At 41.4% G+C, this 13,460-nt stretch overlaps 1 long non-coding RNA gene across 1 annotated transcript in view; it reads left to right on the top strand.

The window, feature by feature from the left end:
• LOC129511532 (uncharacterized) overlaps positions 1-13,460 on the top strand; it is a 41,001-nt gene that overhangs the window by 1,726 nt on the left and 25,815 nt on the right. Inside the window, exon 2 of the long non-coding RNA XR_008664857.1 lies at positions 9,145-9,286. This is a non-coding gene — a long non-coding RNA (uncharacterized LOC129511532). The remainder of the gene's footprint in view (positions 1-9,144; positions 9,287-13,460) is intronic.

Raw genomic sequence — 13,460 nt, 5'->3', positions numbered from 1 at the left:
GAGGAAATGAAGGCACTTGAAAGGCTTAAGCAACTTGCCCAAAGTGAGGGCTGGATACCCAAGTGTAAAGCACAGATGTGAGTCTGGGACTGGAGATGTTCCCCGGGGTAGTGTTCTGACCTGAGGCATCATGAGAGGAGAGGAGAGCCAAGGACTGAGCCCTTGGAAGTTTGTCTTCCAACATCTCCATTTACTGCATTACCCTTAGTAAGTGACCTCAGTCAACAGGAGGGAGTGACCCAACTGTAGTAACTAAGGGAGTAAGACTAGCTCAGGAATCACAAACTTTGGTGACAGGCAGTAATGTAACAAGTGAAGTTGGCAAGTTGTGATAGAGCAGGGCAGGGTAGAGACTGTGGCATACTGAGATGTGTGTACCTGCTTAAGGGGGGCAGATTGTTACTGAGTAACAACTCATTTTTGCCATATAGTGGGACCCTGAGTTGCCAGATGGTCTGAGTTTTATTAAAGGGTCAGAAAACCAAATGATGTTAAATCTCCAGGTTTTTACATGTTGGCAATTAACTTTAAAAAAATTTAAAGGACTGTGTGAGCCAAGAATGTTGAGCAAAATCAAACCCATGTACAGGCAGGATTTGCCCCTTTGGCTACTACTTTCCACCTCTGTATTAGGCAATACGTCAGATTCTTCCTAAGTTTCTGTTCACACCCAGATAATGACAATCGTGGACATAAGAGGATCAAGGAAATCTCAACTCAAAAACCCAGCATAGTCTTTGATGGTATTTGGCCCATCTCTGCCTCTACCCACCTGCCATATCCTTTCTAAGCTTCCATTTCCCCACCTGTGAAATGATGTCAGAGAAGAGCTCCCCTAAGATACCTCCCAACTCTAAGATTTGGACTTATATGTAGTTTTCAAAAAAAAAAACTACTGGCTTTCAAATATGCACGGGAGAGTTGCTTGGGGAAAAAAATGGAAAGGGTGTTCTTGTCTGGGTCTATAAATTCAAAAAGCTTCACTAGTATCAGTTTTAAACAAAGAAAAGAAACAGGAAGTAGGATGGAAGTGTAGAGGAAAAAATCAGGCAAATTATGGCATGGAAAATTATTTTTATTGCATTATGAATAAGAAAAGAAAAGGCAGTTAGATGCAGAAGTGTTTAATGGTTTCTGTTGAAAATTCAATGTATCATAGCCAGTTCTCTATATTTATCGCCAAGGGTTTTGCAGTAATGAGATTCTCCCATCATGTATTGGAGGTCAGCTGCATTCCAGCATTATTTATTCTTATGTGCTGATGTGCTGAGCTTATGTAATAAAAAGAATCTGAAAACAGATAATGACTCTCCATAGTCAGTCCCTTTGTCCCCACCTGAGTGTTGCTTAAAAGCTGGAGAAAGAGCTTATGACTTTATAAATTGCTGGGTTTTGTGTAAGAGAGTGAGTGAATATGGGGTTGGAAGCTGGAAGACTTGACACACAGTCATTGAACAACCTCTCTGCACCTTCTTTATCAATGAAATAAGAATTTGACCAGAGGTGGCTTCCTAGAAGATATTTATACCTCCACATTTCTTTAGGGGAAGTGTTTCATTGTGTGAGGACCTGGCAATTCCCAGGGCCAGATCCTTCCATGACTTGCTTTCTCTCAGTCCCCAAAAATACTTGAGGGATGTTGCCTAAGTTGGGACAATTAGATGCACACTCCTGGAACTTTGTCGCTTCAGAAATTGACAAGGATGGAGAGCAAGAGATGGGCTGTGAGATTGATCAGACTGATGATGGCAGCAGCATCTCAGCATCGGAAAGAGGCTGGGCCAGTGGTTACTGCTTGGTCATGAATCTTGTTGGCCAACCTCCAAATTCCTTTGATTTCTGCCTGTTTCCCAAGCTTGATTCTTCATGCCATCCCATCCCCCATCCAATTTTATTTTGTGAATGTTCCATCTCTGCTAAATCCCCTTCTTGGGTTAACAGCCTACATTGTTTCTCTTACTTTTAACCAAGAATCCTGACAGGCCCAGGAAGGAAAGAAACATATTGTATCATAGGATCCTTTCTCTGGGGAACAATTCAGCTCAGGAATTTGCATACATATGGATGCACCCACAGTGACAGGTGTACACATTGTCTCACCACTCAGTTGAGAAATCCAACCCTACAGGGTGGTGGTGATGGTGGTGGTGGTTTAAAAAGCTATTTATTTTTGATAAGAAGAACCCAGATCTGCTATTCTTATCTGATCTAAAAAAAGTGAGCAAGTCCTTATAATAACAAAACAACTAGAAATAAGCCCCTTTACATGTAAATTTTGTAGTTTGCAAAGTCCCTCATTTCATATGCTCTCCTGTGAGGTAGGCAGATTACATTGTATTAATGGATTAAAGTAATAATAGCTATCATTTATTGATTATTGATTATTGTGTACCAGGCACTGTGATAAGTGCTTTACATACCCAGGAAGCAACAACCCTGTTAAGGAGAGAATATTTCCATTTCATAGGGGAAATGGAGGCTTGCCCAAAGTCCTTAGCACAAAGTTGAGGTGAGAACTCAAAATGCTGTCTGACAATGAAGGCCATGGGTGCCTTTAACGCACACAGTTTGATATCGTGTAACAGAGCTAGTGAGTGACAGAGTGCAGGTGGAACCCAGGTCCCAAGTCAGGAAAGTTCCACTCTATTGAAACACCTATTCAGCTATGGCTTGTTCATACTTGCCAAAAAGGGCAGAGTTAATTTTGTTATCCAACCATAGGAAGATTTTTTTTTAAGATTCTATTTATTTATAAGAGAGTACAGACATGTGCGTGCATGAGTGAGGCTAGGGGGAGGGGAGGAGAGGGAGAGAGAGAGAGAGAGAAAATCCCGACCCTGCACAGAGCTCAAGCCTGAGGTGGGTCTAGATCTCATGACTCTGAGATCATGACCTGAACCAAAACCAAGAGTTGGACACTTTACTACCAAGGCGGCCAATGGCAAGATTTTTAAGATGACAAGAAAGATTTTCCAGTGTATCACCCTCTCTACCTTTCATGGTGCCTAAATCTGCACAAAGATGAATTGCTATAATTAAAGATTGATTGAGGGTACAAATGCAAATAAGCCTCTGAAAGTTAAAATGTAAAATCTTATCACCTACAGGAGTATAAAGCCTCTGGAGTCTATCCAAAGAGGGTTGACATAGTAATCGTCTCACTATGTATATGCAGATAATCATGTTGTATGCCTTAAATAGATACAATTTTTATTTTAAAGTAAATTAATTAAAAAGCATAAAAAATAAATTTGATTTATAAAAAAAGAAAGATAAACGTGAGAGAACTTTTCAATTTCACCTATTTTATCTTTAGATTAAAAAATGTCTTAGAAAGATGAGGAAGTGAGGTATAGAATAAAAGAAAATCTGAAAACATTAATTTACTCCCTGACGTGAGGCAGTTCCCTTCATCTCTTACCCCTAGTAAAATGTGAGGAGTGTTTAGAAGGTCCTAATGTCTACAGTTCTTTTCTAGAGTCTAGGTAAAGGCTCAGAGGGGGCATGGCATGGTCTGGAACTGAGACAAATTCTGAGCTAAAGATCTTGAGTGGTTTTATGGTTGCCTGTTTGTAACACAGAGCATTTTTGCTGACATTGCAAAAGATTGTCATGGCAACCAGAAAAATAAGTTTCCAAATCCTTGGAGTCCCCCATAAGGGGAGGCAGATGTCAGTGGGTGTTCCTTTGTAATTAAGGTTGTTTGAACGTTTTAGCTGATCAAGTCACTTTCAAGGTAATGTTCTAATACATCTGCCTTCACGACTCACTGGGGAGCAGCTGTATTGAGGCAGAAAGAAGACCAGCTCCTGCATGATGGGCCATGAAGACACCTAGACAGCAATTCACATCACTGGTATATATTTTGGTATATATTCTCACCAGTAGGTATGTATTTTGTCAGCATCCCAAGTGATACCATTGTATAATCAAGGTTGAGCACTGCTGAGCTGATTTTGAGTCCCAGGCCCATGCTTCTTGTCTGGCTTAAAGTGTCAGGCTAGCGTCTTCACTTCTCCAAGCTTTGGGTGCTTCAGCTATAAAATAAGGTAATATAATCAGCTTTGCAGGACTATCGTGAAGCTTAACCAAGGAGCCTGGCCATTACCAAAACTTCAGTAGAGTTGCATTTGACTTAGGACCAGCATGGGATTGGGAAACCCACTTTTTTTTTCTTTTTTTCTTTGTATTAAAATCTCCTTGCGGGCAGCCCCTATGGCACAGCGGTTTAGCACCGCCTGCAGCCTGGGGTGTGATCCTGGAGACCCGGGATCGGTCCCACGTCAGGCTACTTGCATGGAGCCTGCTTCTCCCTCTGCCTGTGTCTCTGCCTCTCTTTCTGTGTGTCTATGAATAAATAAATAAAAATCTTTAAAAAAAATTTAAAATCCTTGCTTGCTGTCCGTTTCCACCACTTTGAGTGTCTGGAGTCTGTCAGCACAGAGACATAACAAAACCTACCCCTTCCACATCATTTTTCTTCCTTCCTAAACCCCACAGAATAATAACTCTACACAGGTTGGCCTCTATATAGACCCCCGCCATTTCAGACAAGCTCAATCACCAGAGGAATAACCAGACAAGACAGAGAATGGATTCTATTTCCTTTGACAACATGGAGAGCCAGTAACTGTAGCTGTTGAGAACATGAAAGTTGGCACTAGACTGTTTGAATCCTTGCTCTGCTACTTCTTAGATTTTGACTCTGGGCAAGCTGTTTGCCTGGGATCCTTATCTATACAGAGAGGGTGATAAATTTACATTCAGGAGTCGCAGGAGGGTGAAATCTATTAAGACATAGAAAATTAGGGCAGTCCCTGGCACATAATAAGTGGTCTTCAAGTGCTCCCATTTTACTTGCATTGAAATGATCGAATCCAAGATTTCTCCAAAAAGAACAACATAGATCTCATCATTTAGAGTTCAAACAATGAGCAGATCCCTTGATCCCTGAGTTACAAGAGACTGCAACCCAGAGGAGTGGAGCCTAACATTAAGCACCACTAGCTTCTTATTTGTCCCAGACTACAAGTATTTTATTTTTATTTTTTCCTTTAAGATTTTATTTATTTATTTGAGAGAGAGAACATGCATGAGAAGGGGGAGGAACAGAGAGAAGGGAGAAGCAGGCTCCCTGCACAGCAGGGAACCCAGTGCAGGGCTGGATCCCAGGACCCTGAGATCATTACCCGAGCTGAAGGCATATGCTCAACAGACTAAGCCATCCAGGTGACCCCAGGCTACAAGTGTTTTAATGGACCATGGATTTTGCAACAGTATCAATCATGTCTGGCACCTGCCTCTGACCCTACCCTCTTGGAGGCAGCTACGAAGACAGTAAAAGGTGTTCCTTTTGCCCCTTCCTCTTTCACTTTCTTCTTTTTCCTATGACCCCGAGAGATTATGGGCTGACTGTAGTATTTCACCTAGGCCCACCTTCCCTGGTAGGTACCCATATTGCAGGCAGGCCTCTGGAAGAATCATAAGAATCATGCCAATTGTCATCCTCATGGTGGCAGCTGCCAAGGAGGTACTGTACTAAGCATTCTGCAGTCATATGCTTATTGAATTATCCCAACAATTCTGAGAGATAAGCATATACATGATTCCCATTTTATAGATTTGAAAACTAAGGCCTACAGTGGTAAATGAACTTGTTAAGATCACATACTCATACATAAAGGATCAGGAACCTAAGCACACAATTCAGTGGCCTTTGCCAGCATGCCCTTGGGCTGGCTCCATTGCACTGGGGGATGAGGCTTCTCTGGCTTTCAAGCTCCTGGGGAAAGAAGAGAGTTTAACTTCCAGAGGCAGACAATTGCTTTGTCCAGAATGATCTCCATCCAGACATCAGAGAAGTGACCATCATATTAAGTGAGAGGATGCATGCAAAAGCACTGCTTGGTCTAAAAACTGCTGTGTAAGAGTTAGTATCATTTTCAACACCATCACATAGTGGCTTGTAAGTATTTGTCGAAAAAACGCATGGTTATGGCTTTTCCTTTCAAAGAAGGAATGAAATAATGACAAAAGTTGGCCTTGGCACTACTAGAGACCTGTATTCAAATCCCAATTTTGTCATTTAAGTGGTGTGTGACCCTAAACACTAACAATAATAATGATAAAAATTGTGCATGTATACTCCAGCATCTGGACTAGTGCTTCAGCTTCTACTACCTTACCTAGTTCTCTCAGTGACACTTTGAGATAGATATATTACCCCCAGTTTACAGATGGAGAAACTAACTCAAAGTTGCACAGTTCATAAGTGGCAAAGCCAGGAATTGAACCCAGGTCTACATTATTTCTGTTCATTGCTCTGAACTTTTTAAAAGACTTCCCTTATCTGTTGAATTTCTGTTCTGCCTGTTTTTCAGAGTGATCATGATGATCAATTCCAATTTATATGACCTGTCCAGTAGCACAGAACATGGATTTAAAGGCAGGATGGAACACAAGAAACAGTAGTCTTTTACATGGAAGAGAGCAGAGGGAGATCGTTTATTAGTGATACTAAAACACACTTCTGTGCTTGTAATTTTTGTGATAGAGTCACCTCCTTATGGGGAAATAGGATTGTGCATTAGGATTTTTGCCACCTCCAGAATCCCCATTTGGCTGCTGTATCAGCATTATGTGAAAAGTCCATTCCAGACAGGTGGAGTTATGAAATCTGCAATGTGCTGCTCTGGCTGTAGCCACTGCTCCTAGTGTGAATATCTCTGCTCATTCATTAATTTCTCCTCTGGGAACTGGCAGTCTCTATCACTGTGTTACCAGGCAACCAAAACAGCACCTGCACAGGAGGTGAGCAAACCAATCAAGACAGTCAGGGGAGGAGCTTTACCTGTTGGTCTGTGATTGGAAAGAGAGCTCTCCAGGTTCACTCAGGACTATGGCTGCTAGAATCAGCAAAAGAGCTGAAGGGAACTCAGGAAATCCAAAACCTCTCATTTTAGATAACTAAATGGGGACCTGGTTGTGTGGAAATGAAGTCTTCAAGGTCACACAGCAACTCAAAGGCAGAATCAGGAGGACAAGTTAGATCTGATCCCTAACTGAGTGTCCCATTCCTTGTACTTCACTGCTATCATTTAAAAAAATCATGGGGGGGGGGCATCATCTATTTTAGTTTCTCTGCTTGGTGGTGTGGGGGATGCAGAAAGCATGTAGACCATTCCTCATTCAGTCATCTAATCATTATTTATTATGCTTCCATATTTGGGGCAGTATAGCATTGGTGGTCAAGGGCACAGGTCCCTGTGGTCAGATGGAGCACAAAAAAAACAGTCTAGGCACTTACCATTTATGGGAGAATTCAGGTTACTTAACCTTTCTGTGCTTTACATTTTCTCAAATCAAATGGTGCTAAGGATGAGATAAAAGAAACAACTTACTGTGTTGTTGTTATGCCAGTCCAAAGGAAGGTTCCATCAATGTTTATCATCCTTGGCAGTAACATGTGGGGCACTTGAGCTTGGATTCTGGAACCAGGCTGCCTGAGTTCAAGTCATGGCTCTACCTTGCACTCATTACATGATCATTGCTAAGTTACTTAAAATTTTTATGTTTTAGTTTCCTTATCTGTGAGTATGATAATAGAATATCATAGTTTCATTATGAAGCTAAATTAATTTAATATACACAAAGGATTTAGAATAGTTTCTGGCGCAATTTAAGTGCTCTGTAAATTTTAGCTAATGTTTCATCAACAAATATTTATTGAGTTCTTACGATGTACCAGGTACTGTCCTAGGAGCTGAGAGATATAAAAATGAACAAAATACACAAGTCTCTCTCAACTTTCATAGAACTATGGTTATCATTACAATCATAATCATGTATGTTTACTTCCTGATTCCTGCAGATTATAGGCAGGGGCAAGCGTTTGGGTCACAGTTGTATTATCTGTGCCTGGCACAAGACCTGACAAGTAGTATATATTCAGTAAATATTTGTTTAATGAATACCAGGCACTACACTAGATATAGGACAGTGATTCTCGGTGAGGGATGGTTTTGTTCTCCCAGGAAATATCAGACAGTGTCTGGAGATTCTGTGGTTCTTGCATCTTGGGGGAAGGGGGATCAGGTACTGGTAGCACTACTGGCATCTAGTGGGTAGAAGCCAGGGATGCTGCTAAACATCCTACCATGCACAGGCCAGCCTCTCACAACAAAGACTCATCTAGCCCCAATGTCAAGTGTGCCAAGGTTGAGAAACTCCAGTATAGCAGAGCAGAGATAAAGCCTCATAAAGACTCCTTCCCTCCAAAACCTCATGGTCTAGCAGGACCACAATAATACAGCACCCTGCTCTGTGGGAATTGTGACAGAGCATTCTGAGCACATACAGAAGAAGCACCTGAACAGCAAAAGCTTCTGGTGGAGCTGATGTCTGAACTGATTTTTCAAGGACATGTTATCATCTTCAGGCAAATTCCATGTGTGTTGGAGGATGTTTCAGGGCTTGAAGAATGTGTGTGTGTGTGTGTGTGTGTGTGTGTGTGTGTGTGTGTGTGTGTTGGGGGGCAGGCAATGTGAGCAAAGACTTGGAAACAAGGAGTTTGGTTTTGTTAAAATACAAGAAGCACGGGCAGCCTGGGTGGCTCAGCAGTTTAGCGCAGCCTTCAGCCCAGGGCGTGATCCTGGAGTCCCGGGATCAAGTCCCACGTTGGGCTCCCTGCATGGAGCCTGCTTCTCCCTCTGCCTGTGTCTCTGCCTCTCTCTCTTTGTGTGTCTCTCATGAATAAATAAATAAAATCTTTTAAAAAAATACAAGAAGCAGAGTGGGGAGCAGAGGCTTGGGCAGGAGATTATGGGGGACCCTATGATGCTTAATGTAAATGTTGGGCATGTTGTGGTCAGCAAGAATTTTCCAAAGTTTGTTCTCTAAGCACCGGTTATTTAAGATGTGCCCCAAAAGGGTCACAATCAAATAAGAACGAGAATGTGCTGAATACTACTCCTTTCCCCCATTTTTTTACTTACTTCCCCCCCCCTTACCTTTTGGAGATTTAAAAGGCTCATTAGTATTCTACAGTTTCTGAAAAATCCTGCATTAAACAGACTTGATTCATTTTGTTTCATTTATCCCAGTCTTCCACAGTTATCTGACCATGGAAACTTCTTTCTTTTCTAGACATCTATCTTCATGGAGTCTACAGACCCTCTTTGGGATGAGGGGTCATAGGAGAACTATTGACTCTTTTTAAGCAATAATCATGGCTGGATTCGTGTTTTAGGATAATCTCCCTGGCTCCTGTGTGGAGTGGATTCAGAAGGTAAGAAATATCTATGTATATTGTTTAAACGCTTGTCATGTTAATGTAACTTATTGATCTCCCCCACTAGACTCAATATAGGGAGCATACTTATTAATCACTGTGTCATAGTGCCTAGCTCAGCTTGGTAGAACATAAGCACTTACTGCATTTTTTTAAATGAATGGCTATAGTTTTTGGCACTATGCTAGATAGACACTGAGGCTGAGCAAGTCAGATGCAGTTCCTGTTCTCATGCAGTTAGCAGACTAGTGATTGTGAGTAGCCACTTTATACATGTTTATGCACTGACTAAATGAATACTATAAATAAGAGAGTGGCAAGGAACACAATTGGGGTGGGGTCTGGGAGTCTGTATTTTGAACTAGTTCCTTGACTACTTCTGATGTCCAGAAGCTGGTATTTGGGAATCACTGTGCTGTCAATCACAGATTGGCCACCTGACGTCACAGCCCCAACCTTCATATACTGGCTCTTCTTGACTCTTGCCACTTGGGACCTTGAAGCCCCTGGTCTCACTGCACCTGAGCCACCAGCCCACTTTCCTGATCCTGTTAGAATCCTCTGAACTGAGCTTGGAGCACTGTGGGTACTATATAGCACAAATCCTAATGGGAACCATCTCTACTTGACACTGGTGAGATGTTTGCTTCTTGTTCCCACCTCTCAGCACCTCCTCCCAAAACACTCATGACTCCCTCATGCATTTCTGAGTTTACAAGATTGTCTCTCAAGAGCTGCTTGAAGACAGCTATGTGGTAAAGCCCATTTATGTTTTGATGTAGATTTTGTACACATTAAATCTCTGTTTTGTGTTTGGTGTGAAACTAAAAAGAAGGAAAAGGGGGTTGGGGGAGGAGAAAAAGGAGGAGGAGGGAAAGAGAGAAGGAGGAAGAGAAGAAGATTGCATGGTCATTTAAGAGAGGTTATGAGACTCTTCTTCATCTTGTCCTGAAGAAAGTTTACTATGGAAATGAAAAAAAGTCCCTAATTAACTAGCTTGTGACAAATGGAATCATTGCATTAATGGTCTGGTTAGAAAAAGAATAGTTGTGACTGCCTCAACTGGCAGTTCTGAAATTCTGGTGTGCGAATAAGCTTCACCAGAATTATGTGAGAAGCTTATGAAAGAGTCATGCCCAGGCCTCATATGAGATCTTCTGAATCAGAGTCTCCACAGATAAGGTGCAGGAATGTGTGTTTCTAAAGATAGTCCATGGAGATTCTGATGTGTAGCCCAACTGGCAGGTGCTGGGCTAACATTTAGTGGGTGATGAGCCAATTCCCAGCCTGGCACAACCTCATCTTCTCTGTAAGCCAGCTCTGATTCTCTCTGTCCTGGGTCTAAGTCCCAGCCCAGTGCCACCCGCCGCAGACTACATTCATAGCCCCAGATCCTCTGCTTATGCCAGGGAAGGCTGTTTACACTCTTGGCTGTCAAACACTGGTCTCAGAAACCCCAGGGCTTGTTCCTATTCCAGCTGCACTCCTTGTGAGTCCCCAGCACAGTCATTTCTGAGCAATTTTTCTTGCAGCTGTCTCAAAGGATATACATTTCCTATTCTTAGAGTTGTTAATTTCCCTGATGATGTGCACATCATGTCCGCTCCCATCCAATTTAAACAGGTCATCTATTGACTGACTTTTCTTCCACATAGGGGTTAGAAGTGATAGTGAAATGCCTCCTGCTTCTGCTCAAGAAAAGACTGAGGATTTTGTTTTATTCCCTTTAAACTTTATTCTCAAAGTTTAAATAAAACTTGATATTTTCTCATTTGCCTTCACCAACCATTCCTTTTGCCTTTAATGGAATAAAGGGGCTTGTGTGTCCCAATCCATGTCTTTAGTAAATGGGAGTGAAGTTCTAGACTTTAGTGTGCACATCCATAACCCTGATTACTGGACCCCGCATCAGTCTCTAAATAAAGTAGTATTTATAAAAGTCTAATCCTGGGGCCCTGGGTGGCTTAGGCATCTGCCTTCAGCTTAGGTCATGATCTCTAGGTCCTGGGGTTGAGCCCCACATCAACTTCCTGCTCAACAGAGAGTCTGCTTCTCTCTCCCTCTGTCTCTCTGTCTCTCTGTCTCTCTCTCTCTCTCTCCTTCTGCCCCACCCCACCACTCATTCTCTCTCTCAAATAAATAAATAAAATCTTTTTTTAAAAAGTCTAATCTAGCAGTCAAAAGGAATTTTAAATTGTACTTAGCCCTCTTGAAAACCAATAATAGAAAAGAAAAGAAAAGAAAAGAAAACCAATAATAGGAGTCCATTTTACAACCTAGAACAACTCTCTAAAATCCTCTCCATTCTATCCCACCCCATGGGTGTTATAGAACCCATCCTCATGAAATCCCTCAGACCTCAACACCTAACCCCTACAGCTTTTATTTCTTTCTTTTCTTTTCCTTTCTTTTGGATCTCTAGACCTGTCTCTCTTTTCACATTCTTTCTGTTCTTCTGAACTTGTGTCACAAAACTGTAGTAACTGGAATAGCAAACCAAACCCTACCGATTGCTGAACAAATAAGAAAAATTGTTTAATGGGGGTGACATAGAGGATATGGAGGCTGGGAACATGGACACACTAATAAATCTTGTATCCTTCATGTATGTGTTTGGGGGTATCATCTATACTACAGATCACAGTTCTGTAGACAACCACTATAATAGTATTCCTATGGTATTCCTATAATCCTCCCACAGTAGCATGAGGGTGTTCAGACCCCTCATCATGCCTAACTAGAGGCGTCCTTCCTGCATCTCTCTCCCCTTCTCATCTTAAGCTCTTCCAGGTCCATTATCTGCTCATTCTAGTGATTACTATTATATTTCTATGTCCTGGATTCATGTCAACAGGAAGGCATGAGAAGTTGGCTGAATCAACAGAGGTCTAGGTTAGTATTTGTAAATGTTAGGAAAAGAGCACAAAGCTTTGTTTCATGCCTTCTTCTTCACTTTTCTTTATAGCTTGGTCTCCTGCTCCTTCACTCAGACCCCCTCCACTTCTCCTTTACTTCCATTGAATTCACTTCTTCATACATCACTGTGATTTAGAATAAAATATCTTTGAAGCAATAGCCCTCATAATCATGATCACAATTATCATCAACTGAGCAAAGAATGGCCTTAACAAAAATAAAAAAATGAAAAATAAGATATGGTTTCATAATAAACAGATCTACAAAGGATAAAAGATTATCTGCCTTTAGTCTTCTGTCTGGGAAATAAGTAAAGAGGGTACCTGTCTGAAGGTCCTGGACTACTTTATGTCTGGTTGGCATGTTCTCTATATTGTGACATTTATTGAGTCCTTATTATGTATCGGATACCATTTTAAGTGCTTTATACCTATTAACATTCTTAATCTCATAACATCTTCATGAGAGGGTTATTGATATTATCCCTTTTTACTGATGAGTAAATGCAGGCTCAGAGAAATTAAGGAACTTGCCCAAAGTTACTCAGTTTGAGTGGTAGCACCAGAATTTAAGCCAATCACTGTTAGAGCCTGCACTATTAACTACCTTTTTAATCCAAGTAACTAGCTGGATTCTTTTTATCATTATTATTATCTTAAAGATTTTATTTTTAAGTAATGTCTGTACCCAATGCAGGGCTCAAACTCACAACCCTGAGCCAGCCAGGCACCTCCTAGTTAGATCTTTTACCAATATATGGTGGTAACTATATTCCAGTGAAATAATTATATTTTTTGTAACCTGAAGAAGTAAAAGTTGGAGAAGGGAGATATGGTAGCTAATCTGTGCTAGAGATGAGATTTAAGGACAGTTCTTACTTCAAATCTCATGGCTTTTTTTTTTTTAAGGCTTTATTTATTTATTCGTAAGAGGCAGAGGGAGAAGCAGGCTCCATGCAGGATCCCAATGCAGCACTCAATCCCAGAACTCCAGGATCATGCCCTGAGCCAAAGGCAGACATCCCACCACTGAGCCACCCAGGTGTCCCATTTCGTGGCTTTTTAACATTTGAGTAGTTGAAGAAATTTCTTGGCAGTGACAAGGAAAGTCCTTCTTCCAGTCTTTAGGGGGATTTCCTTCATTCTTTTTCTTAAAAATCTGTATGTCAGCCCCCTTAGATGAGTCAGCCACCTGTGCCCCATTTCCTCTGCTTCTGCTTGCCACTGTTTTATACCATGTGGTAGCAAATTATCTC

The sequence above is a fragment of the Nyctereutes procyonoides genome, unplaced genomic scaffold, assembly GCF_905146905.1.
Source record: "Nyctereutes procyonoides isolate TBG_1078 unplaced genomic scaffold, NYPRO_anot_genome, whole genome shotgun sequence".
Lineage (NCBI taxonomy): Eukaryota > Metazoa > Chordata > Mammalia > Carnivora > Canidae > Nyctereutes > Nyctereutes procyonoides.
The sequence above is the reverse complement of the archived record's forward strand: the minus strand, read 5'-3'. Positions and strand labels throughout refer to the sequence as shown.